Genomic DNA, 27,689 nt, shown 5'->3' with positions numbered 1-27,689 from the left:
TCAGTCTACTGTTCAGGTGACATCACAACCATCTCAGTCGCATTCATAGAACGTAGGGAGTTCTCATACCACAACTGGCACAGTGGTGCAGCCTTTATTCGATGCGCCACTGCACGGCAGATGACTGCTTCAAACAGATCAACCTGTGGGGCTGGAGATCCTCAGGTTGCTCTTCCCAAGAACCCGTAAGGCTCATGCAACGCGTCACGGCGAGCATTTCAAAATTTCATTGCACTGATTTGAACTAACCTCACTCCAGCGTATCATGGGGGCAGTCTGCTCACAGCCTGGTACGTAGGTCACTATGCGCCATGGTGGCCAGGTTGGGATGACGTCGCAAGCTCACGTGTCCTCTCTGGGCCAATCATTATTTTGTCACCTGGCATGATGTGCCAGTGAAATGTCGTGGGCAGGTTGGAATGAGAACACAACAACAGGTGACATCTGACCAATCAAGGAATTTCGTGACAGAGAAGCCAGGACTATTTTATGAGATGACAAGCTAAATGCTCTCGCATTAAAAGTTTCTAACATTAAATGATTGCTAAGGCTACCCAACATTAAAGGCTTCACTGGACACCTCGTAGTTCCACGAAGTTGCTGAAGTTCTGTGCACATGTAAGAGTTAGTCATGCACTTTTCTCAGGAACAGAGCGATGTTGCTGATGATGCACCGAGACCAGATGTACAAGTGGTTAACGGTGATAACATAAACTATATATAAAGAAATTACAGCAAATAAAAAGGATACCACATGGTCTAAACCAGAGGATGATCATGTGTGGTGGTGTGTGCTAAAATCTGGTATGCGTACCTCTCAAGGAAATTAGTTTTCTAGTCTTGCATAGTACAAGACACTTCAGAAGGACATGCAGCACACAAAACAGAAGCTACAAACTTTGAAACCTGTGGTTTCTAGCAGGCATAGTGGGAGGTGCATGTGCATGTAATACATGTGACCTGTCCTCAGTCTTCAGAAAATGACTTCCTTGATGCCAGTGTTCCGTTTCAATTCTGTGTCTGCCTGTGAGCACTTCCACTTGTACCCTTGCATCCAGAGTTTTCTATATCTGTGCTTTCAAGTTCTAAACGAAACATCTTCAACATCTACCGTGTCTCAGAGAGCAGCTGATAATGTGTTGTGAAAAGATATTTTGTCGCCACTAAACTATGATGGCACGAAGCCAAGCAGACTTATGTATTCCCGTGCTCAAGCACAGAAAATACAATTCATTTTCATTTCATTACGTGAGCCAAGAGAGTAGAGGAAGACATGACACAACCACTTCGAGTTTCATTTATTTCCTTGTATTCTGGCTTAATTTCATTTGCTTTGCGTACTTACTTGCGTATTGGAAATTTTTTGTCCGCCCGTTGTCGCTTAAGTTGATTATTCTAATCTACCGGCAAATTGAGTTAACCTGGTTTCAGTGCAGTGCAGAGTCCCTTTGTGGCCCACCGCGTGGCACACGTCGGGTTACAGGTGTGGCTCTGATAGGCTGCAAGACGAGGACTCCTGATGCTCCTCGTGGCCTGATTGCACTGAACAGGCTCCATTTGTGCATTTATATATCCTGCATTCAACCCAATGGTTCCCATTTATGCTTCAAAGCTGTACGTTGGCTGCTGCTTTGCTGGGAAAAAGTACTGCAGTTCGAACAAACACTGGATCATTTCAAATGAGTTTTCAAATATCAGCCAGGTTGCTACAATCGTGGCACTCCTGCCACCAAAGCTGAAAGCAATGAAAATATAGCATCTGACACAACTTCGCCACACGCTCTCTTCCTCTGTTCAAGTGGTTATACCATTAATGACCCCGAATCCACCTCCGTAGCTGGCACGTAACAATAATTTTGAAAAACTGATGTCAGAGTAGATTCACTGCTGTGTCAAACTATTTATTTATTTATTTACAGTATACCCTGCAACACCGAAGCATTATAGCAGGGGAGTGGGCACTGCATCAAGTGACGAGTGCGCGAATATAATCGCATCAGAAGGGAGGGATGACAAAGAAGCAATGCATCAAGATCAGTAGAACAGAAAGAAAAAAACACACACACAAACAAAAACGTGCATGCGCTTCAGGACAAAGAGTATAGACAACAGTTTAAAAGAACAGTGCAATTACAAATCACTGATTAGACTTAAAAATGCATCTTGGGGAGCAGCCACAACTTCCACCGGCAACTTATTCCATTCAGAAATACTACGGGGAAAAATACAATATTTCATGTAGTTCGTTTTGCAGGTGATTTCGCGTATTTTGGAACTGTGGTATCTTCTGTTTGAAACATAACGGGGAGGTTTGAGGTATGTAAGCTCGTCAATGCCTGTCGAGTCAGTGTATATTGCAAGCAGTAGTTTCAGGCGGTGCTTCTGGCATCTTATGTGTAGCGGTTTTAGTCTAATGTGTTTCTTCATTTCTGTAATGCTTAAGTGTCCGGAGTACTCCCTTGATATAGATCTGGCAGCGGGGTTTTGTATGGCTTCTTTTTTATCAATCAGGTACCGCTGGTGGGGATCCCATAATCTGAATGCATACTCTAATTGTGGCCTTACGAGTGACTTATATGCTGTAATTTTAAGAATCTGAGGGGCAGTCCTAAGGGTTCGTGTAAGCGGGCTAAGCATTTTCCCAGCTTTTTTGACAGTCGTGTCAATATGGCTTGAAAAAGACAGATCTGCTGTTAAAATAACATATAAGCACTTAACTTCATTTACCTTTGTGAGTATGGAATTGCCCAATTTGTAGGTGGGTTGATTTTAGATTTAGTAAATGTTACCTGGGAACATTTCTCTGTATTCAGGCTAAGTTCCCAGTTTTGGCACAAGGAGGCCATATTGGTTAGGTCTTGCTGAAGTGCATCTGAATCACGTTTGCAAACAATGCATTCGTCTGTAAATACTCTGATTTGTGAGGAAATGTTTGAGGCGATATCATTGATGTAAATTAAAAAGAGTAGCAGTCCAGCACAGAGCCTTGCAGCACTCCCGAGGTGACTTGAGCAAAACTAGAATTCTTGCATCCAATAACTACGCTTTGTGTTCAGTCGTTCAGGTAGTCTTAACCTTGATGACTTATGTATCCAAGTTAAGAGTACTCATTTTATGTATTAACAGATCATGTTATACGGAATCAAAGGCTTTGTATAATCAAGGAAGACTACATCAGTACGCATTCCTTTTGCAGCAGTGTCTGCAAGCTCATGAAATAGTTCAATCACCTGAGTGGTGTAGCTAACCCCTTTATGGAAACCATGCTGATTACTGGATTCCATTGTGAAGAAAACTCAGAATACCCGACCTCTCCTTTTGAGTCTTCCTTAGATAGCTCCAAATTGCTTTTGCATTTGTCTTAATAGATTCAGCGAGTCCGGAAAAGCACGTATCTTTGGCGGTAGTGATAGCTTCGATATATTCTGTATGTAGCTCTTGTCGACAGCGCTCAAGTTTGTTTGAAGGAATCTTTTTATACTTTTGGCAAGCACGAGTCCTTTGTTTTATCTTCCTTTTAAGTTCATAAGTCATCCAGGGCATGTCTACTTTTGGTTTATCTGAAATGTATTTGAAAGGTAAATATTTTTCAATCAGTGATGACAGCATGCCTTTAAAAGAATTCCATAGAAAGTCTGGTCTGCACTCTCGGATAAATGTTGTGAGAAAGCCTGAAACTCTGCTCCCATACGCAAGCTGATTTCATTAAAATTTGCCCTGCGGTATTCATACACTTTGCGAGTTTCATGAGCGGCAGGAATTATTTGTGGCGGAGTAAGCATTGCAGTTACAATCTTATGGTCACAACTACCAGATGACACACAAACATCGTGAAAACACTCGGGTCCCTGCAGAATAATAGGTAGAGGACGTTATTTCCGCGTGTGCCATTCACAGCATATTGATCAAACCCGTATTTGCAAACCATATCAAAAAATGCTGAGCAGGTTCCGTCTGAGAGCATGCTCTCGTCCCAGTTTAAGTTTGGAGAGTTCGTCTCCTGCTAACACTATGCGATTAACAGGAAGTGAAGCCAGCATATCATCTAGTGTTGTGATAACTTGTGGTCGAGCGCCAACGCTGTTGTTCCTTTATCAGAAGTGAGGAGCCTGCAGCAAACTGACTCGTGATTGCTGCTTTGCACATCAATTGGAGTACACTGCAAGATTTTCGTAACTAAGATAAATAATCCGGGGCCTCTACAGTTCCTGTCTTTTCTACAGATCTGATAACCGGAAAAAAACAATTCAATGTCGCTCAGTGAGTCGTCCAGCCATGATTCTGTAGCAAAAACATTTTCTGGGTTGAGCATCTGTACCAAACCATAAAACTGATTGATTTTGTTTTTAATGCTTTGGCAGTTTATTAAGAGAACAAAACGTTCAGAATTTTGGGACTTCCTATTACTTAAGGCTGTTCATTCCTTACTTAGCTTGTTTACAGATTGGGTATCCTCATCCAATCTGAAAGCCTCTCCATTTATAATTAGTTTGTCATATGCCAGGGGCACCTTGTCCTTACTGCTAAGTTTTCTTGGCTTACCAACAGCCCAGAGCTTCTGACAAATTTCTCTGACACACTGAGTAGTCCCGTGAGATTACATAATCACAGCCTTTTAGTTTATTGACGTTGATTAGGACTAGTTCGATCTCCTTGTATGATGCAAAGATTGCAATGATTGGTCATTTACGCTCAAGAGTGTTTGCTTATCCTATGGGCCCGCTGAATCTGCCCTATGGTCACTATCCTGGCAACGGTTCCTAAAAAAGTTTTCGGAACTTTGCCAGATTTCGTGTGGTTCCTTGCCTTCGAAGCCATAGAAAATTAAATTCATCCTTCTGCTATTATTTTCTGAGTGATCTACTTTTTTGGCTGTCATATCGACTTTTCCTGAACATATTTGCGTACCGCTATTTATACTAACAGTCTCACATTCGTTGATTTTGAGAACGGCTATCCTTGATTCTAGTGACTCTAACCTTACCCTGAAATCACCCATTTATATTTTAAAGCTTGCTTTGTCTTTCCATTATGTTACTTAGCCTACTAAGAATTGTTGCCTGACCCTCTAGCAAACATTGAAGGATAATAGCCAATCCAGGGCTGGGGTTTTGTTCAATGTCACCCGACAGCAACAACAGTTTGGTGAAGAACCCCTTCACTGACAAAACTACATATCGCACATCCTTCGTGGGAACGGCAGATCTGGCGAATTTGGGCATATTGCAAGCAGGTGTGGGAAAGGTCGTTGAAGCATCAGCTGCTCGACACAGTGAATTGGCCTACTCAGGGATTCTCAGCAGCAGTATTAGCAATGATTCTTTCTGGAGAGTCTCCACTACGTAAATGGACAGCTCGAAATGAATGGGTCATAACATGAACTTCAAGCTCAATAGCAACTTACTAAAATATGTAAATGCATAAACTTGGCAACTGGCAAAAGCAGCCTGAAATTAAACAAATTCACAATTAACAACATGCAATGTATTCCCCTTTCCGCAAAATGCAGTTTCCCTCTGCATTCTGTTTCCTTGTGTCTGTTTCATGTTGGCAGTCTAAATAGTAATCAAAACGTCAACCAGTGCATTGTACCAACTACAATGCTCAAGTGACAAACATCATGTGGCTGGCGTCTTGAATTCGCTCTTGCCACTGAAGCCAGTTTTGCCTGCTGACATATGCAAATAATTTAACACAGCCAAAAGGCTGCAGTAATAGACTCTAGGTGCATTCACCACAATAGAGGTCAGCTCACATAAAGATTCTTTGATAACTTTTCTGATCTGGCTGAATGCACTGGAATATTTCTAGGGAAAACTGCTCACTACAAGTAAAGGAACAGCTCTTATGGTGCCAGCTCCACATGAAGTACCCAGCACAGAAAAGGAGATCAAGGTAAAACTACAATGCATGCAACAAAATGGCACTCAGCTCCTCAGGGGTTGAAAGCATCTCCCATTGCTGCCAACTCCACAAGTTCCTTGAAAGCAAGCTTTCCGAGTTTCCAAGCCAGTCGGTGAACAGTTTATGACCAGCCCCTGAATTCATAAAAAAATACATCTGACAACGGCTTGCACTAAAGCCACCTAGGAACATGATTCCCAATCTGACACTTCCTTAGGCATGCCCTGTACTGCTGCCATGTCAGATGCAAAAGTCCACTTGTGCAGACAGTCATCAAATTACACACAATACCTAACTTGCAATAGTGATTCAGCACCTGAAAGATGCTGAAAACGGAGTGAGTGAGTGCAGGTGAAAGTTTCTGGAAGTAAGCTTTCTGGGAGAGATTACAGACAACCCAACCACTAAAGAAACAGCACTAGAAGAAATAAGCAAAGTAAAGCATGCTCGCCCTGAAGAAAGCGTAATATCATAGTTTTCGGCTACCTAGACACATATGGTAAATTACTCTAAAACTTCGCAAAGAAAACGAAACTGCGAGGCTGAACTCAGCAGACAAGTCTGGTTTACCAACAGCCGGCACACATAATTCTCATCTAAAGGAGAATTCTACAGGCAGGTGAAAGAAACACCAATAGGAACCTCCACCTATGTTGCTCCAGCAAATCTAACTATGGAACACATCGAGGAACAAGCTCTCAACTCACTCCAGCCATAGCCAAAGGCTTTCCTCGGGCATGTCGATGACTGCTTCTCAATCATCAAGAGATTCCAAATTCAACATTTTCACCCTCATTTAAATTCCATAGCAGCGAGTGTTCAGTTCGCACTAGAAGTGGAAAAAGGAAACTTCTTTTCGTTTTTGGATGTCCTCGTAACCCGAAAACAAAGCTCCCTTTCGTTCTCTGTCTTCTGCAAACCAACCCATTCAGCCTTATATCTGCACTTCACTTCAAACCACCCAACAATCTACAAGACACCAGTTGTGAAGAAATCATTACGAAGAGTTCAAACACACTGCAGTATAGAACCAAACAGAACAAAAACCTGATATTCAAGGACCTCATCATAAACGGGTACCCAAAAAATTTTATTCAGATAACCAGCCACCTCCAAAAAACCGAATATGTGCCAAGAAATCAACCAACAGCAGTTAACCAGACCACAAAATAGGTCACTCTTCTTTATGTCTGAAGGCACCAGCGAAACTATCACCCGTATCCTGAAAAAGGTGGCCTCCGAGTAGCGCACATGCCTACGAAAACTGGGGCACTTTCCCCACCTGCTCCCAAAGACCGGCCATGGAAAGAGCTCAAGCACTGCTTACAAGATTCCTCGCGCCGACTGCGAAGCAAGTTATGTAGACAAAACAAAAAAACAAATAAAGAATTCGGCAATGCAAGAACAACATATGCAACTTCGCAACAAAATGCAGCCCAGTAGCCAGACATTCTGAATACGCCAACCATAGAGCAAACGTTCAAGAAACCACCCCACTCGGAACCAAAACAAATAAACAAAAAAGGTTCTTATTCAAACTTTAGCATATTCAAGCTAATCAAAACAATGCCAACCGCACACAGTGCAGCCTATCCCCCTGTGGACGCGCTGACTTTGCTCCACAGCTCACGGAAAAAGAAAAGACGCGGCAGCTGTCCCCACACTGCCTGGCACCATTACTCACAGCCGTAGACCGTAGCAGAGCCTGTGTCAAAACATCCTTACACCCTCCCACACCCTTCACCACACCAGAGTCCTTTTTTGCCCACTGCGTAGTTAGAGACAAGCCCACAGCACCTGCGTTGCATCCCAGCCAGAAAAAGAGCCGAGCTGGCTCCAAAATGTTGGGATATTGAAATTGAAAATGATGGTTTGGTTTATGGGGTTTAACGTCCCAAAGCGACTAAGGCTATGAGAGACGCCGTAGTGAAGGGCTCCGGAAATTTCGACCACCTGGGGTTCTTTAACGTGCACTGACATCGCACAGTACACGGGCCTCTAGAATTTCTCCTCCAAAGAAATTCTAGCCACCGCGGCCGGGATCGAACCCGAAATTGAAAATGAATTGGCTGAAGATGTGTTGCAGTTTACCACAAGTTATCAAACCAAACCAGACAAGCAACTCTCAAACTGCTTATTTTTACGGTGTTCAACAAGAATGGGTTCATAACAGTGAACAACCGATGCCACTATGTGCATCGGAATACTTTCATGCTCAAGCACCCCCTCAGTGCCTAACGGCAGCACTTCCTCAGGCAGCTTACGAGGAGAAATGGTAGCCAGTGTCACATGCCTTGTGTGTAGTGCATGTTACCAAGCAACCACAGACATGTTTTCTCCAAAAAAGCACTCGCCACAATGGGAGCATGCATACATAATGAGTTCTACTTGCCCAGGCTTATTTACACACTGATAACCCACAGGCCATTGACATCGTTGTTCCCAATAAAGTACGCCAACGCCATCACGCTACACTTCAGCCAATCGGCGAATGCTACCATACAATTTCACCGTTGGGCCCACACAAAAAACACACACATAGTGTCAGAGAAGGCACTTGCAATGATTGGTGAAAAGCCTGCAGCAATCATTACACAGTGTGCACCTACGACTGGTGAACCTAAGCAAGCCATGCTGCAAACTGAAGCAACTGCACTCATCATGTGCTGCTATAGAGAAGCGTCATGTTTGTAAACAAAGGTGGCGCTGCGGTCAGCAGCGACATGGGGTGTAGGCAAAAATGTAGCATGCCCACCCCGCACCAAGCGATGCTGCCTTAGAAACCAACTCGCGTGCGCGAATATTTCAGAGCGTACGCATCGCTTGTGGTTAGAAAAATTTTTTGGTGACCGGAGAGCAGTTCAGCACCTTTTCAACCTGTTCGCCGGACGGAATTACCTGGCGATGCACTGCACAGGCTTCCTTCTGGGCTCCTATATTTGGCAGCAACGGTGCGGCTATGGCGGCCGACTATAGGTTGACTTATTAAATGAAACCGAGAAAGCCCGAGGTATACAGGTCTGCAGTCTCAACAATTGGGGCGATACAGCATACCCGATCGCTAAGTGCAAGAAGAAGGACGACTGGATGCACGACGCGGGGCAGCTTTTTCCCATGACGAACCTTTGTGATGTGCCTGCTCTCGACCAGCCGTTTCAGTGCGGTGAACGCCAAACACTACTGGACACTGAAGCCATGAAGTTACTTTGAATGAGTCATGCAAATGCGATCTTCACTGGTAATGTCTGAAAAAATGCTCTTTTTGTTCGCTTCGCTTTAAGAGAGGTGCACAGGCGAATGGATAGAAGTTTACCTCGAGCTACAATGAAGTTACGTTTGCTCTGCACAGCAAAATATTTCAAGTCATTCTGATTGCAGGCCTTATTCTGCTCGATAACTGGTTTTTGGTCTGGTATTTGCTGTTTTCGCCAGGTTCTGATTGACCAGTAATTGTAAAATTCAGGTAATATGGGAAATAACACTGCATGATTTTGCCGATACCTTAGTGACGTTTAATCGTTTTCTAGCATAGGTGGTGAAAAAACGTACATATTGAAGCTCATGGAAGCGAAAATAGAGAAAAAGCTACGCGTCATATATTCACTACCGGACTACAGTGCTGCTTCAAACGTCGCGCTTAGTGGTCCAATGAATGCTGAAGGCGACTGGCAGCAGCAGTTTTTTTTTTTGTAGCTCGAAAAGATGCCCGGGACATAGTCCAGGGAACGCCACCTGAAAACGGTCCCCTGCGTTCAATTTACGGTACACCAACATGGAATGTTGCGTCCAGACTTCTCGTAATGACAGCCCAATAACGCGAAAAAGCTGGAGACGTTGACTCTTGCACTGTTCGTCGCGCGACTGACGCAAACTATCATAATTCGATGCAGAAATGCAATACTAGCAGCGCGACCGATCCGTCGCCAAACTTTCCCGCTCCATGGTCGCTGCGCATCGCTTTGGCCCATATCTAAATGCCATAAACTTGAGAAAACTTGTGCCGCTGCCTTTCTTCAGCATTGCGGTTCAACCACCTGCACCACAACTGGCCGGAATATTGCCAAATGCATTCAAGAACGCGCAAGCGTGGCATACCCAAGGCGCACGGTACTGCCTTTTGCATACGCAACAAGTCACTGCCGACCCCAGCGCCACCGCATCTTCGTGACGTCACGGCCTGACGCTTGTCTATATGACGACATCGCGCAACACGCAGACACCCACTGCAGTAGCTCAGCTGGTCAACGCATTGTCCTTATGATCTGTGTAGTTGGTGTGATTCCTGGTTGTGGTGGCCACAATGCAATGGAGACCAAATGAAGAATTTATTCCCCATGTGCTGCGCAGTGATAGCGCAAGTTTAAGTGCTCTAGACAACTGTAATCATTCTAAAGCCCTCTAGTGTGGCATGTGATAACCCACCTACAGCTGTGGGAAGTTATGCACCAAAAACCAAATCATACACCTGTCCCATATATTGTCAACCCATGTTAAAGAAGCCCAAGTAATGAAAATTATTCCAGGTTTCTCCACTACAGTGCACCTCAAAGCAAACATACATCTTTAGTGCATCCAAACAACAATACACAGGAACTAGCATTGAAAGCACAAAATATACACAGACACCAAGAAACTTGTGCAGGGACTCTTGCTCACACAATCCCCATCTTCAGCTTGCTTCACGACATAAAAGCACACCATCTCTGCTGACTGCAGACTTGCACTGCCCATGTCACTAGAGCCATCTTGATGCGATGCGCCTTGTTATGTGGGTTTGCACAGGTTGTGCCTGCAGACTGCCTCAAAGCGGCTTGACAGGGATGGTGTAGCTGATGGCAGCGTACTTGCCTGGCACTGCCACAGCTGCCACTCTCCACGAGCTTGCCAACGATGCTGGGGAGCTGGCTGATATAGCCTGCATTACATAGATGCAAACAGAAAGGAACCCATGAAAAAAAAAATGAAATCATAAGCAACACTGCAAAGAGCTGAAAATTCAGGATCTCTATACCCACCCAAAAAAATATCAGGGCTTGCAGCCCTGAACTCGACCACTCCAAGTGCCGCAATCATTAGGGTAACCTCCGCTAAGTTCAATCAGTTAAGAATGATATACTTGATCTTTCTCTTTTCAGCCCGTACATGCTTACAGATCTTTATCAGGGCATCAAGATGACTGTCCCAATAGCATTCTCAAAAGTCAGTGTTACTAAGCCCCCAACTGTCCAGTGTCAGAACATTATTACAAATTTCACCATTCCTTTACTTACGAAAGAAATAAACATGTAATCAAATACTTCTGTGAATGCTCTCTGGTGTAAGTACTATGAATTGCAGTCACTCCTTTTCCACTCTTCTATGCAACATATGTTGGCAGCTCTTACAATTTTCTATTGCATGAGCAGTACTATTGCTAGAAGATGACGCTATACCACCATGACATGCTCCGCAGCTGAGCGACTGTGAGACGTACTGCTTTTACGATGCTGCCTCCAAAAAGTGTGGCTGATACGACATCACAATGAGGCTCTATTCTTATCTTCATATCAGCCTTATTTGGGAATCTTTTGTGAGGCTTTTTTGAAAAACAAGAGGCATCTACCTTTGTGCAAAACCGTTTACACAGAGCGCGTGACTTTCTGAAGTAGAGGTTTGCGCGTCGCCCTGGCCATTATCCAGGTATTGGTTAACCCACGTGTTTGGAAAAATACGATTTTGTAAAAACAGGTCGGCTTACAGACGAGTAACTACATTAATAATGCAAAAATGCAAGCATTCATAAATGAGACGTGGAAACTATATGCATATCTGGAATTAAGACGCGATTCTGGATAGTCGTAAGTCCATTTCGAGCAGCTGCAGATACCAATGTTCTCCAGAAGTCGCAGGGACTGTGTTGAGCTGCATCTCGTGAACAAGTTGGCAGCAGCCAGAACCACATTACCATGCACAATGCGCTCCCGCACATGCGCCCCACTTTGTGGCCTGCATTTCTTTCCAGGTTTTTGCCACAATGACAAAAGCCAATGACCTCCACACAAAAAAATAGACAAAAAAGAGGACATTAACTAGCAGTCAGGTACCTGATGACTGACCAAAACAAAAAACTTTTCATTTCTTGACCACACCGCAAAATGCATTTACATCGCATTTTAACCAGGACATTCTCTCAAGAGTATGAGAACACTAAGCACAGTTCAACAGTGCAAGTGCCCTGCAAGTAGCACTGTTCATGTGAGCGGTGGACAAATTGCTTCCCAGAGGGCTATAGCAGCGGAAGTGCATGTGGACAGTGAGGGTCCGGCACAACTATCCTGCAGTTTTGATGCTTGCCTTATCACCAGCACAGACCAAGCCTTTCTGCTCCCGTCAGTGTTTGTCAGGGGCACCTTTAAATATTCATGGAGTATTCATCAAGACAAAATATAGTACAGCCCACTTATAATGAACCTGACGGTCACGCATATTATGTTCATTGCATCTGAGGTTTGTTGGAAGTGGACATCCCATATTACAGGCAAATGTACAAACCCACACGCAAGCACCATTTATTTTTTAAAGAAGCTCCTTATGCGCATATGGTGCCTAAAGGTAGACGCTATGGCGGCACTTTGCAAGCTCGCCAGAGACGTCATGTGCTCCTCGCCAAGACACTTGATGTGACTAGCTGCTTTGGAATTGCGATGTAATTAATAGCAGTTGAAGCGTTCACGGCAGCTTGTGCTAGACTGGCACTCTTGGCATCGTCTTCACAATAACCTCTTTCTTGGCAGTTTGGAAGTGCATATGCGCGCATACTTTAGCCGCGTTGGTGCACGATTCTCGTATGTCAGCATCATCACCCATGCAAACCAAGTCATTCTTAACAAATTCACATCCGACCAACTTTGAAGGATGCGCTGCCTCAAGTCCAATTCAATCGCAATGCGCGGGTGTTCCACCGCATCCTCCGTTGTTCCTGGATGCGTAAATCCTACCCCACTAAAGCAATTTGTGATGCACTTTAATGCAGTCATTTCTATCTAAACGGTTATAATCGTTTTGACGGCTGTGAACAGAGACCCTAACTGAGACATCGGCAGCTGGTCTCTAAGTTGCTACCAGCATACACTGTGACAGTGCCAATAGGGCACTAAAGCACGTGAATGAAGCGCCCATGTCGCGTGGCTGGTCTTCCGTGCTGCATTCGATGGCATTCAGAGAACAGCACATGGTGCTAAGCACAGTTACCGAGCACGAGCAGGAACTGAACTTTTTTTGTTCTCTATACAGTGCTCGAAATCAATTGACCACTCGACACACAGTCATGCTTCATTCCTATACCCCCCTTCTATACTAAAGCCTAGTGGCATACTCGTCGAATAAACGAAATTCATTTGTGATCCATGTCTTTGTGTTAGGCCTGCAGTGTACACATGCGTAGCTCACGAAGTATCTTGGCCTGAGAGACTTGGCGATGACAAACGGTAGCTGCCGGTCACTCATGTCCATAAATGTGTACAGAAAGTTGGTAATGCGAAGCGTTGCCTTCCCAGGCATGCATTTCGATGGCTACATCTGGTAAATAGTTTCGTTCGCCTTGTACACATCACACCTTTATGACTACTTTCTCAAGTTGCCCTATTCTTTCCAAAGAAGAGGGGAGATTGTGTCACGGGAACTGGGAGGCGCTGTTCGATCACTGGCCCTAAAGGAAGTGCGAGGTTACGGTGGGGCCAATTTTGTGGTGCCTCCTCGTTTGCAGCAACCGAGTTGTGCGGCCACACTTGTACGTTCTATCTTAGATACAGTGCCATAGCCCCAATACATATCTTAGCGGTCACATTGCCCTTGTTCATAGAGCATCCGTTTAACTGTGGCCATTATAAGTGGGCTCAACGTAGTTGACAGAAAAGATTGTTCAAGTACTTTGGTGTATATTTCAGTGCTTATTTAGGCTGGAGTGCCCACATAAATCCCACCACAAACAAAGCATTTCAAAAATTGGAACGCATTAAACGTCGTTTATACCTTGCCAAGTCCAAGAAAAAGCTTCACACGTATACTACTCTCATAAGGTCAGCTTTACAGTATGCCTTTACAATATAAAATCCAAGCAGCATTTCATTAATTAACCACATTGAGTCTGACCAAATCAAGCTGTCAAGTTCATGCTTTTGGCATACTTACCGTATCAGAGTTCATCATTACTACAGGAAACTCAATATTCCCGACCTTATCACTCGACGCAACTTCTCCTCTTTATCGCTCTTTCATTCTTTATAGTACAGTGACTCCCCATTCGCACCTGACCTTATTGCTCTCTCTTATCATATTTCATCCAGGAGTGATCATTTCCGCAAAGTAACGCCCACCTTTGCAAGAACCCTAAAATATCAAACCTAGCCCTTACTATTCTCTATGAAAGATGAACTCGTTGCCGAATGACATGATTACTGAAACTGAGATATCCTGTTTTCATACAAGAGTTTCAGTGCACCTTAGTTGCCCAAACTCATCGTAGTATTGTTTTCACTATTGTCTATTTAAGAACTATGTGCTCTGTCGTGCCCAGATTTAGGGACTCGCGAATGGACTTCCTTTTCTCCATGGAAGAACTAGACGCCGCCATCGCTGGTTGCAGACGGTCATCGTTGCCGGGGCCCGATGGAGTAGCATACTCTACACATGCAAACCTTGGTCAGGAGGCTCGACGGGCTCTTTAGACCATTTTAACTTATCATGGTGTGTAGGTACAGTACCAGATGCATGGAAATCAAGTCATCTGGATCCAGTCCTTATACCTGAAAAATCACCGCTTGACCTTGCATTGTATTATCCAGTTGCACTGGCTAGTTGCGTGGGCAAACTCATGGAAAGGATGGTACTTGAGAATTGAGTGGTATCTAGAAGCTAACAAATAAAACCAGATGTAATGTCTGAGTTTCGATGTGGACGTTCATCAATTGATAGCGTGATTGACCTGGTGTCATCAGTTCAACATCAGAAACATCTGAAGTGCTTGACCGTGGTGTTGTTTCTGGATGTTAAAGGGGCACACGATGTCAATCATCAAGCTATTATGGACGCTCTGGAATCTGCAGAAATTGGTGGTCGCATATTCTGCTGGATGCAAAGTTATTTATCCAATAGATCACTCTTTATGCAAACTGAGGATGGACCAACATCTTCACATTTCACTTCCCGTGGTGTCCCACAGGCTGGGGTATTTAGCCCAATGCTTTTCAACCTTCCGCTTGTCAGCCTTATCAACATACTACCACAGTCGGCGCAACTCTCAGTCCATGTGGACGACATTTGTGTCTGGGCATCAGGAGTTACGCGGCCGCAAGTTAGAGCAAGGCTTCAAAAGGCAGCCAGCATTCTTATGGCCTACCTCCGCTTGCAAGACCTAGAGATTTAAAGTGAAAAATATTCCCTGGTTGTCTCTACATGCAAAAGTATGTCTCATTACCCCGTATGTATAAATGGCTGAACAATACCCTGCGAAAGAAGGCATCGCTTCCTTGGAGTAATTACTGATCGTAACCTATCATGCAGCCCATGTCTCGTACATGAAAAGGCAATTGACATTGATCGTTCACGTTCTCTCCTTTCTTGGAGGGAAGCCGTGGGGTGCATCAGTGCAGTCGATGCTCCACCTGTACACCGTATTATTCATGGGATTCCTTCGGTACAGTCTCCCTGCACTTGGAAACTTGAGGAAAACGAACATACAGTGTCTACAAAGCATTCAAGACGACTCCGGAGACTCTGGACGTGCCTAGGACTGCCCAAATGCACGTCTACAGCGGCAACAGTACTCATGGCCCAGGAGAATCTAGTGACTACCTATATAACAATCGACACGTTGAGAGTGCATATGACACCTCTCTCGGATTCCCGTTCACCATCTTGCCAGTCTTCCTGCTAACTGGCTGTGTACATCCTATCCAAGAATTACTGATGCCCATCACGACTTTTTCCCATCACAAATTACACCAGCCTCTAGACCGTCATCTCCATTATGAAGCCTGCACCAATCTCGTGTGCTTCTTTCCATACCAGGCATCAAAAATAAGGCTGCTTTATCACCAGCAGCATTAAAACAAATCACTATTGAATTAATTGCATGAGAACCACAGACACCGACTGCCCGTATACATCGATGGCTCTGTGACCCCCTCCAGTTCTTCGGGCTCCGTAGTCATCCCCGTAAAGACCATAGTTAAGAAAGTGAAAAAATCACACCAGACTTCATCGACTGGTGCAGAACTTGCTGCTATTCGCATCACCACTGAACATATTAGTGAAGAATGTGAAGTGCAATTATGTTTTGTTCATATGTGTCTGTATTTTTGTATCTTAACACATTGTTTCCCACCTGCTATGATCTTGTGTACAAGATCACAGTATTCATAAAAAAAAAAGAAGAAACACCCCAGCAAGGATCTGTTTTCATGTGACCAAGAAGCAGTGATTGGCGCATGCATTGACGATGCGCTGTAGGCTTTGTTGGCTCTGTGCTTGCCATTTCTCGTAGCCATTTTGGTATTCCGAGCGTTCAGCTTGCACTTCGCACTTATCGTTTCTTCTGTTCTGGTGCCGCGTTTCACCCATGCTCTTCACCATGTCTAGGAAGCGTAAAGCGTTATCGCTGAAAGAAAAACTCGTCATCCTCACAAAAGTCGACGAAAATCCGCAGAAGAAACGTGTCGACCTATCACGTGAACCTTGTTTGCCTGTCTCCATGCTGAACACGATCGTCGGCAAGTGAGAAGAAATTCAGAAGAACATTCAAGTCTTCGGCGCCGGCGTGAAACAAACGAGGGGAACCCAACATGGCAAGATGGAAAAGGTTCTACTGGCATGGTTCAGGGAAGTAAGGGCGGCGGGCGTGAACGTGGACGGGACAGTTGGTCGCGAGAAAGCTGATGAAATAGCACTCTCATTGGGCATAGAAGATTTTAAAGCTTCGGGCGGGTGGCTCCATCGTTTTAAAACACGGCACGGCCTGTCGTATAAAACCGTTTCCGGCGAAGGGAAGTCTGTCGACCAAGATCAGGTCTCCAACTGGCTTTCGACTCTTCCGGCGGTGATTGCTCAGTACCAGCCAAGGGACGTGTTCTACGCAGATGAAGCTGGGTTGCTCATCAACCTTCAGCCCGAGAAAAGTCTCAGCATGAAAGGCGAGACGTGTCAAGACGGAAAAAAAAGCAAAGAAAGAATCACCGTATTGTTGAGCTGCAACGCTGATGGAACCGAAAAGCTCAAGCCTACCGTCATTGGCAAGTTCTGGAAGCCACGCTGCTTCTCGCGTAACCCGCCCCTTCCTGTCGTTTACAAAGCGAATAGGAAGGCATGGATGTCCGGAGGCCTTTTCACAGAGTTCCTCACCCTTCTGGATGCCCGGATGTGTGCCGAGAACCGTAGAATTCTTCTATTTCTCGACAATTGTGCCGCGCACCCTGTCGATGCTTCGTGGCTGCAAAACGTCAAAGTAATTTTCCTGCCACCCAACTACACCAGCCACTTGCAGCCCCTAGATGGAGGAATCATTAGAAACGTGAAATTTCACTTCAGGAGCTTGCTGGTCAGACGCTTTTTGGCCAAGATTGACTGGAAAGATGCCAGCTTGAAGGTAGATCTTCTTGATGCCATCCATTTTCTGGCGATGTCATGGAATCGCGTCAAACCAGACACCATCGCCAACTGCTTCAAGAAGTACGGCTTTTTTTGTGCATCTGGCGATACTGAGGAAAATGAAGATGACGGCGCGGAGATTGACATCCCGGACTGGGGTGACCTCAATGTCGACGTGTCTCCGGAGGAGTTTGTTTCGGCGGACGACCAACTGGCGACATGCAAATTACGCACCGTCCAAGACATTATTGCAGATGTTACCACTGAAGAGGAGAGCGACCACGATGACAACCAAGACGCCGGAGATTGCAGCAGCGATCGTCGGCCATTAAATACTGACGGTGCACTAGAAGCTTTGGATGGGCTTCGTGGCTTTGTCGCGTCTGCGGAGCTAAGTGAGGAAATTGCTACTCATTTCTAAGAGTTTCAAAAAAGCTTGCTGCAGGACCTCGAAAAACAAAAAGTGCAGCGCAAAGTGACCAATTATTTTAAAGTGCTTTAATAAAAGCAAGTTCTGTGCCAAGTATGTATTATTCGCGATCTTTTGGAGTCCATTTTGGATAATACGATTTTCGGATAATACGTTTTTATTCTCGGTGCCCGTGAGAATCGTATCAACGAGATTCCACTGTAATATATTTCCAGTGTTGCTAATGGTTAGCTTACAAGCAAAAGCCATGTTCCTTGAGGCCAACAGTCACTAATGCTAAGAAACAAGTGGATGGGTTACTACGTCTGCCGTGCAGGGGCACTCTGTTATATCACACAGAATCAAGTCTTTAGGTGTATACAACTGTAAAGGGGCCCTGTGACATCTCTACAATACCAATAATTATGGTCCAGAGGGAAGTTTTCCTCTTGAAGTGCAAATAAATACCACATTCCAGAGACACAAAGACATCACAAGGACTATCAGTGCATGCAAAACTCTGCAGTCAGCACAGTAAAACTGAAAACCTTCACATACACTTATGTACTACCTCAGAATCACTTCCCCACAGGTCTCAGTGGCAAATCGTCCATTAGCCAAGCTAACCGAGTTAACCTTGAAGCTATGCAGTTGTTTAAACTGAGTACAAATGGATAGAGTTACTCGATGTTTTCTGTTAACTCAAGGATGCTATAAACACCCGAACAACAAAGCAGCTGCAGCAGCTCCTGTGTGAGAGTGTGTTGCTCAACATCACTATTTGTAGTAAAACAGACAACTACGCATGTTGGTATCATTACATCTTGGCCCACAACATGACTGAGATGAGGAAAACAATGACAAGAAAACACGATAAGCTCTAGATGAGACAAAATGATAAAATGTTACCATCTGCTAATTAAAGTGGATGCAAGGGCTTTTTTCAAATATCTATAATGCCAGCAGCTCTAAATGTGAGTGTGTAGAGTGAAAGCTCGTTAATTCGAACCTCGATAATTCAAATTTTGGGATAATTTGAACTACGCGCCGCCGCGTCTGGGCGGCTTAGCACACAGCACGTGGCCAAAAAAAAAAAAGCACCCCGGCATAGTTAGATGCTGCGCACATCATGAAAGGGCACAGAAGATATGGAACCGGATAAAACCATGGAAGAGTGGGTATGAAGCCTAAATGGCGCCATCACCGGCGCGACGGCCAGTGGTACTGGAAGGTAGGGGTTGGCGGCCGCGGTGGCGGCTGCCTACCCTCTTTTCCGCGCAACCTCTTGAACTCGCAACTAAATACTCGTTAAATCGAGCCCTGTTAATTCGGAAATACGGATAAGTACTGTCGGCGCGGCCCCATCTAACGCCCACGAAAGGCTATGACTTCGGACGGGCGCAACAAATTACGTGTGAAAAACGTTTTTTTTTCTTTGCGAGTATCGTCCATCCTTCCACCCATCAGTCGCCAATGGAAGCACGCGGTAAGCCGCGATCATGACGCCGGCTTTTAGCATCATTCGCTGCAAAAGGCGTTTGCTGCTATCGTGCGTTCCAATGATTAAGTGGCAGTAGACGCTGTTCGCCCCAATCGCCCATGGCACCATAAGGCGAACGTACTGAAAACAAGGCTTGCGCAACTGGACAAGCGCTGGTATTCTACCAAGTTCGCTTCCAACCGTGTTGTTATCGCTGCGCAGCATCTTGGCACGCTGCCAATAAATGCACTGCAGACAGTGACGGTGCGCAAGTTAATGACTGACGCTTTTTTTTTCAAATTCTTAGGCAGAAATCCGGGTGAGTGGGTTCATTACGCGAGTGGGTTCGTTACACGAGTAAATACAATACATATACCCTAATGCAAATGGTTCTTGTCAGTTTTTTTGCGGCCATTCGATAATTGAAACATCGGATAATTTGAACTTTTTTCCCGGTTCCGTGAAGTTCGAATTAACAATCTTTTACTGTATTACACAGTATACAGATGATATAAGTCTCATGAATAATTAATAGACTAATACATATTGTACACAACCAAACGGTAGGTACAGATCACTTTCCTGATAGCAAATCCAAAAAAAAAATAAGAAGACTATCAGACAAACATCATGCTTAAACAAGTGATACAGAGGACTATCAGACAGTTGCAAATCTCCACAGCGACATCCCGTTGCGTCATTCACCATTGGCACGAGGCTTTTGGTGGCCATCCAATCATAGGATGAATACATGCTTTTCCAGTAAATTGAAGGATGCTGAATGAGAGGAACGATCATGCACTGAGTGATGTGCACTGCTTTAAAAACAATTTAACTGCACCTCACATTGCGAAAGCCAGCATGTGCATTTGGAGGACACCCCGGAAGATGAACTGAACCTGCTATGACCAACTCACAGCAACTCGACAACTTCAAGAAGCACTTGGGTGGAAACTGTTACCCCACAGAAGGAAAGCATTGAGATTAAAATTCTGGCACAATATCTACAATAATAAAGAAGGCTCACTATCTTGCAAGCAGAAGAGAAAATGCCATAAAAAATACAAAGTATCGTGTGGGGAAAGCCCACATGATAAACGATTAGAATCTGTTGCCTAATGAAATATGTGACAGTGGGAACTTCCAGGCTGCTTTAAACAATCTCTTATAATCTGATATTTACTGTGGTTCATGCTGATTATGCATTTCAGTTGTATATATAAATGCATAGTATATACTGAAAGTTTGTTGACATTTTTTTATCACCTTTATGTTCTCATTTTGATTGCTACACTTAAACTACTGTAAAATTCTGAACAAGCGCCCCCAACCATGCAAGGGCCCCCCCCCCCCCTAACATCTAACATCACTGTCAATTTCACATTTCCGCGCCGTTCCGGGAAAGCACCCTGTCCCCTGGCCCTTATCACGCAACGCGCCCAAGCAACACTGGTCTGCCCCATCCAGTCCAAGAATTCAATCCAATCCAATCCTGCTTTTCAAGCCATTCACATGCTCGTTCCCATGTGTCGTTCGCACGCGTCATTTGTCATCTTGTTTTGCCATTGTGAAGTTCCCGATGCACTCGTACTCAGTGGCAAAGAAAGTTGAGGTCGTACAATGGCATCGGGAAAACGGAAAAAACGTGCACCAAACATCTCGACATTCCAAGCTCAACCGCAAACAAATACAGGAATGGGACAATAATTTCGAGAAGTTGCTTCAGCATAACTACAGGAGAGCAAAACTTCAAAGAAAGCAGAGTAATGGCGCCCCAGTTTTCAGTTAACCCTTTGCGGTCCTTAGTCGGGCCTCGCCCGACAACGCTGCTCGGCCGTAGCGGTCCGCTGTCGGGCACAGCCCGACAAGCGCTTCCACAGTTGAATCGCGCGCGTTTCGGCTTATTTTGCATGGTGCGCCATCTCTTAGAAACATACTAAACTATTTTTAAAAATGTGTTTGGAAATTTTGCACTAGATGGCAGCACAGAAATGTTTTCGACCTTTCGCACCAGCAAGCCTTCGAGCGTCTCGTGGTTCTGTTTACATGCCGCTCGTAGCACAGCATGGCCGCCTTCTCGCAGAGTGCATTTTACGGCAAAAACTGCCAAGCTTTCAGTGAAAGTGAGGATGATTTTAGTGAAGAAGAGAACTATGTGCCGCCATCAGATGACGAAGACAGCGTATCTACAGAATCAAGTGGCGGCAGCGATGACGACGACGACTGCTCTGGAGCCGGTGGCTCTGGTGACACGAGACCACCTGCAACAGTCTGGCGGGCCTACCCAAAAAATTGTCCAGACTTCAAACCCATTCCGTTCACAGTCTCGAACCCGGGACCTCAAGTAAGCGCCTCCAACCTAACATGCGAGTTGGACTACTTTCAGTTGTTCTTTATGGACAAACTGATTGAGGACATTGTGCGCGAGACAAACCGCTATGCGCTTGAGAAAATCTCGAATGCCGGAGTTCTTCCAGAGCATTCAATTTGGAAGAAATGGGAAGATGTGTCCGTACACGAATTCAAGGCCTTTTTAGGCGTAATAATCAACATGGCACTGAATCCGAAGCCCGAAATCAAGGAGTACTTCAGCCAGGACCTGCTCAAGAAGATGCCTTTTTTCCCGCATGTTTTCAAGCGCAAGCGATTTCTTCAGATTTTTTGGATGCTCCACGTTTCGCCAAGCACAGATGCCTCGTCCGACCGACCAACTCGTGGCAGCAAGGTGAGGGACATTGTGCGCTACATTGATGTAAAACGTAGAGAGCATTTCAGCGCCGGGCCAAAAATTTGTGTCGACGAGAGCACCGTCGGCTTCAAAGGGCGGATTTCATTCAAGTGCTATAACCCACAGAAGCCAACGAAATGGGGCATGCGGGTTTTTGCTCTAGCTGATTGCCAGACAGGGTATATTTCTGCAATTGAGCCCTATTACGGCAGCACGACGACTGAGAGCCTCTGCCGTCCCGATCTCCCCTTTACATGCAGAATTGTTCTGCACCTGCTGGAGAAATTGCAGCTAGCTACACCGGGCAGTGGCTACCACATTTACACCGACAGGTTTTACACTTCGCCGCTTCTTGCAGAAGAATTGCTTCAGAAGAGCGTGGTGCTAACAGGCACTGTAATGACCAACAGGAAGAAAATGCCACCGCAGCTCAAGAAAAAACTGAAGAAAGGCGAAGTGGCGGCTTACCGCCAAGGAGACTCGTACATGACACTTGCGTGGCGGGATAAACGTCAAGTGACAATGCTTAGTTCGGCACACAATGCATCGATGAAGGAAAAGACGCGGACGAAAGCAGGAGGCAAAAAAGTCACTCTGCAAAAGCCTGTGGTGATCAGTGACTATACTGAGAACATGGGTGCTGTCGACAGGGCTGACCACTATTGTGCCAGCTATGCTTTTAGCCGAAAGACCATGAAATGGTGGAGAAAGCTGTTTTTCTGGCTCCTGGAAGTCTCGATTGTAAACAGCTTCATTTTGATGAGACTACAACACCTCAAACAGGGCCTGAAGGAGCAGCGACACCTCCACTACCGCCGGAACCTCATCGAACAGCTGGTTGGTGATGTTAGGGCCCGCGCTAAAAAACGGGGCCCATCTGCTCGTTTGGATGGCGAGGAAAGGCTGGATGGCAGACCTCATTTCATTTTCAAGCTCCCAGGCCGAAGCAGCAAAGATTGCGCGGTGTGCAGTGACCGCAAAACGAAAGGAGGCAGGAAGGAGACTGTATTTTTCTGCCAAACCTGCAGCCAAAATCCAGGCCTGCACCCAGGGGAATGCTTCCAGCGCTACCATACACTGCCAAAATACCGCTGAGTGTCTTAGGCAAGAAGACAAGCCTAAAAAATAAACATTTGAGCAAGCGTTCTTGCACAGCTGTTTGTTTTCTTCCGCGGCGCGGAAAACGGGCAAAATAGTTTCGGACCGGAACGGTCGCGAAGCGGGAAATAGTTAGGGACCGCAAAGGGTTAATGCATGGACGATGCGCTCTTCAAGTTCGAGCGGGAAAGAACGGCAGGACGTGCCGTTAGTAACTGGCTTCTCTCTGAAGAGGCTGTCAGAATAGCCAACAACATGCAGTAGGGAAACTTCGCAGCTTCCAGCCATTACATAAGTCGATGGAAGCAGCGGTTTGGCATGTCAATGCGTCGTTCTACGAACAAGACCCAGAAGACGCCCCAAGAGTATTCGGAGGCAGCAAGTGCCTTTCGGGCTGCCGCAAACTCTCTGCGATGGCGCAACGGCTACACGTTGTACAACATCGGCAATATGGACCAGACAATGGTCCATATAGACAACCCAGCCAACAGGACAAACAGCGTGGTCGGCAAAGGCACCATACGGATCGCAAACACTGGATGTGCCCGACAAGGCTTCACGGTTTGCCTAGCCGCACGCGCCACCGGCCACAAGCGCCTGGCCTTCGTTATTTTCAAGGAACACACCGGGAAAATTCCAGCCAGGGTCTTCGCGAGCCTTCGCATACCAGGTGAGAATGATTCTTTTTTTCAATGGGGCGAGGAATCGCGATGTCGCTCAGTTCGTTCTATCAAGATTCTCAATTTTTTTTCTTTTATTCGTAGCAAATGTTCGTTTCACCGCCATAAAAAATGGCTGGATGACATCAGAAAAGATGCAGGAGTAGCTGTCAAGAATCTGGGGCCCAAACGTTGATGACATGTGCCGCTTACTGGTACTGGACCAGGCGCCCATCCATAAAACAGAAGCTGCCAAGAATGCTTTCGAGGAGTGCGATACCGACGTGCTCAATGTGCCTGCGGGGTGCATGAGCATCCTGCAGCCAGATGACTTCTTTGGAACAAGCCTTTCAAGTCCACCCTACGGCGTTTGTGGGAAGAATATATGCGCGAAAAAGAGAGGACGCCCAAAGGAAACCTGAAGAAGCTGTCGTGCCAGCATGTTTTTGATTTTGTTGCCGAGGCATGGGCTCCTGTACCTGAGGCGACAGTGGCACACTCCTTCAAGGGATGCGGAATTACTAACGCACTCGATGGCTTGGAGGACGGCGACCTGCATGGCGGACTGGCAGATATTGGAGCCGTGACACCAGAAGACCGGGGTGGGCTTCAAGCGGAATGTTGTGAACTTTTTTTGCGACTGACTTGGAGGAGTCTTTTGATGGTTTCGAGAGTAACTGACATAGCAATCTTTCACTCAATAAAGTAAATGTTGCTAGAGCTAAATAAAATTTTAAATCTATGTGCACTGCAGTTTTTTTTCCCTGGTGGGAAAATGTCACTGCTTCTTGAATTTCGGCGCTGCTCCGGGAGAGCGATGACAAAACCTGTGGAAAAGGCAGTCTGGTTATTTTCCGACGGGATTCAAGGCTGGGGAGGTTAGCTTTTGTTTTCAATACTGTTACGCTCGTATGATATGAATAATTGGAATGTACGAATCTTATCGCATGGCTCTGGACGGACTCAAGGGCTTTGGCTAGGTTAATATGTTGGGGGTCCCAGATTGAGCATGAATATTCAAGTTTAGGAGAGACAAGAGTTAAAGAGGTGGACAGTTTTACGGAAGCAGGTGCCAAACACAAGTTACGGTTTAGATAACCAAGAACATGGTTAGCTTCGTTGGTTATGTTCATTATGTGGGTGATAGAAGAGAAATCCTGTGTCTGGCTGATTCCTAAATATTTACATGAAGATGCGTGAGATATCATGGAACTGCGAAGGGTGTAATCAGGAGTAGGATACGATTGACGATGATGAAATGATATTAGAGTTGTTTTAAGTTTAAAGGCATTAGGCAGTTGGTGCACCACTCTTCCACAAGTTTTATGTCACATTGTCTCTGCTAATAGTGATGCTCCGGTAAATGACGCAATCGTCGGCAAACAAATGAACGCTGGAAGATAGATTTGCATTAATGACCTCCCTTGGGAGGTCATTAATGCAAATTAAGAATAACAGAGGCCTTAAAACCGTGCCTTCTGGCACGCCTGAGGTAAAAGGGGAAATGGAAGATGTGTGATTTTTAGCCCATAAAAACTGTTAGTAAAAAGGTTAGTAGTAAAAATTAGTAAAAAAAGAGGTTAGTAAAAATTTGCAGAGCCAATCATGTAGGTACTAGTGGGTTCAGGTTTAGGCGTGAAAGTTTAAATAAGATCTGTTGAGGGGAAACTTTGTCAAAAGCTTTTTCAAAATCTACGAAAACAGCATCCACAGGTCTGTTTGTGTCCATACTAGAACTGATGTCGCGAGTAAAGAGAGGAAGCTGGGTACAGCAGGTTAGGTTTTTCAGGAATCTGAGTTGAGAAGGGTGAAAAAAGTTGACAGCATAGAATAAGGTGATGATGTGTGAGTAAATTACATGTTCCTTTAGTTTAGAGAGAACACTAGTGAGGGAGATGGGAAGGTAGTTATGGAAAGCCTTTTTTTGTGCACTGGGATGATTTTCCCCACTTTCCAGTCGTGGGGTACAAAAACTGGACTCGAGTGATTGCTGGAAGATATGAGAAAGAAGAATGGCTACAACGTTTTTAGTATGCTTGAGAACTTTTGCACTAAGTTCAATCATAGCAGCTGATGAAGTTAGTTACATGAAATTAACACAATTATTCTGTTAGGATCGAAGCGTATGTCCGACACAGAACGGTAGGATAGTCAGACATGTCGCCTACAGGTTCATGGGTAAAATTGGAAGAAAATGTACAATTTAATGCTTCAGCCGCGTCATGGAAGAGGTGAACTGTGTTTGTCGCACGGCGATACTGGCGGGGTTGCTTTTCGTTTATGGCCTTCCAAAATTGCCTGGGGTTGTTGCGAAGCATATCAGGTAATGTAGATAAGAAAAAGGTTTCTTTGGCTTGCGTTGCGTGACAAAAATTTTTTTGCGGCAGCATACTTGTCCCATGCATGAGCGCAATTAAAATGCTCTGCAGATTAGAAGAGCCTCTTCTTCTGCTAAGCAGCCTTTTTAATGTTCCGTTGAACCATGCCGATGATGGCGGTGAATGTTTTAGTGGAGATGTAGGTGCGGATGAGCTCGCGCATTTTATCAGTGAACAAAGACCAGCTAGTTTCGACAGAGCGATTTGAAAAGTTTGAAAGGAAAGAGTTACAGAATTCCATGAGGTTGTTATTCATGGTATTGCAGTCACCTTTGTAGTAGAGCATTAATGTTTTGTTAACTTTTCAGGGAGTAATAAGGGACTGTGATAGGTGCCGTAGATTACCAAGTGATCACTCAAGCCTGATAGGTGCGTAAGCACTGAAATGCTGTCAGGATAAGTAGCGAGCACGAGACTGAGAACGCTAGAAGAATGATTATCCTGCCTTGTCGGGTTGGTGACGAGCTGAGATAGACCAAATGTGAGGCACGAGTTCAAAAAATCGCTCTTGATAGTATGCTTGTTTAATGTTGTTGCAAGGTCATTTTACGATATGAGGGAAATTAAAGTCGCCAAATATAAGCAAACGTGTGCGCGGATATGAGGTGGTTATGGATTGGAGCTCATTGTGAAAGAGCATGAGAAAAGAGACATCAGCGTGAGGAGGCCTGTAGCAGGAGCAAATGATAATGGGCGGGTTAAATTCTTTGGAGCCAATGAACGTGATTTACAAACATGAGGTGATGTTTATGGGGTAGCAGAGTAAGCTTTGATGGGTGGCAATTAGTACGCCACCGCCAAGCCTGTCCTCACGATTGTGGCAGAAGATATCGTGGTTAGGGAAAGAGGCAGGTAATTCAGAGTTAGAAACGGAAGGTTACAGCCAAGTTTCCGTCAGTACCACCATTTTACTTTCGGTGGTGTCAGTAAGGCAGCGCACTGAATCTGATTTTGGTAAAATGCTTCTGATATTTGTGTAAATCAAAGGTACCTACTTAGCATGGGATCTGGAGAGCGAGGCAACCTCTAGCTATGGCTGATAAGGAGCAACAGCCTGACAGAGAACGACAGTCTGGGGAGAGTGGTGAAAAAAGTATGTCGTGTTATCTATAATAAGTTTATTATATCTTAATTTGGAAGTTTTCTTTTCCGATTTGACGACTTCAAACAGATGTTTGCGGACTAGCCAGGTTCCAGATGAGTAATCTTCAGATATTGCATACGAAGAGCCTTAAAGGTTCTTGGCATGTGACATGACAGATTCCTTAGTTTTCAAGTGGGCATACGCTACAATTACAGTAAAAGCTCGTTAATTCGAACTTCACAGCCAGGTTCCAGATGAGTAATCTTCAGATATTGTATATGAAGAGCCTTTAAGGTTCTTGGCATGTGACATGACAGATTCCTTAGT

At 45.1% G+C, this 27,689-nt stretch overlaps 1 protein-coding gene across 5 annotated transcripts in view; it reads right to left on the bottom strand.

Annotated features, from left to right (window-relative positions):
- Positions 1 to 1,880: 1,880 nt before the first annotated feature.
- LOC149357228 (uncharacterized) overlaps positions 1,881 to 27,689 on the bottom strand; it is a 48,299-nt gene continuing 22,490 nt past the window's right edge. For all 5 annotated transcript variants that reach the window (XR_016291794.1, XR_016291795.1, XM_089584482.1 and 2 more), the window contains one exon: positions 1,881 to 10,819. The gene's annotated coding sequence lies outside the window, so the exon portion shown is untranslated. The remainder of the gene's footprint in view (positions 10,820 to 27,689) is intronic.

Source organism: Amblyomma mixtum, chromosome 3 (genome assembly GCF_055824585.1).
Source record: "Amblyomma mixtum isolate Tamu chromosome 3, ASM5582458v1, whole genome shotgun sequence".
Taxonomy (NCBI): Eukaryota; Metazoa; Arthropoda; class Arachnida; order Ixodida; family Ixodidae; genus Amblyomma; species Amblyomma mixtum.
This window is presented reverse-complemented; position numbering and strand designations above follow the sequence as displayed.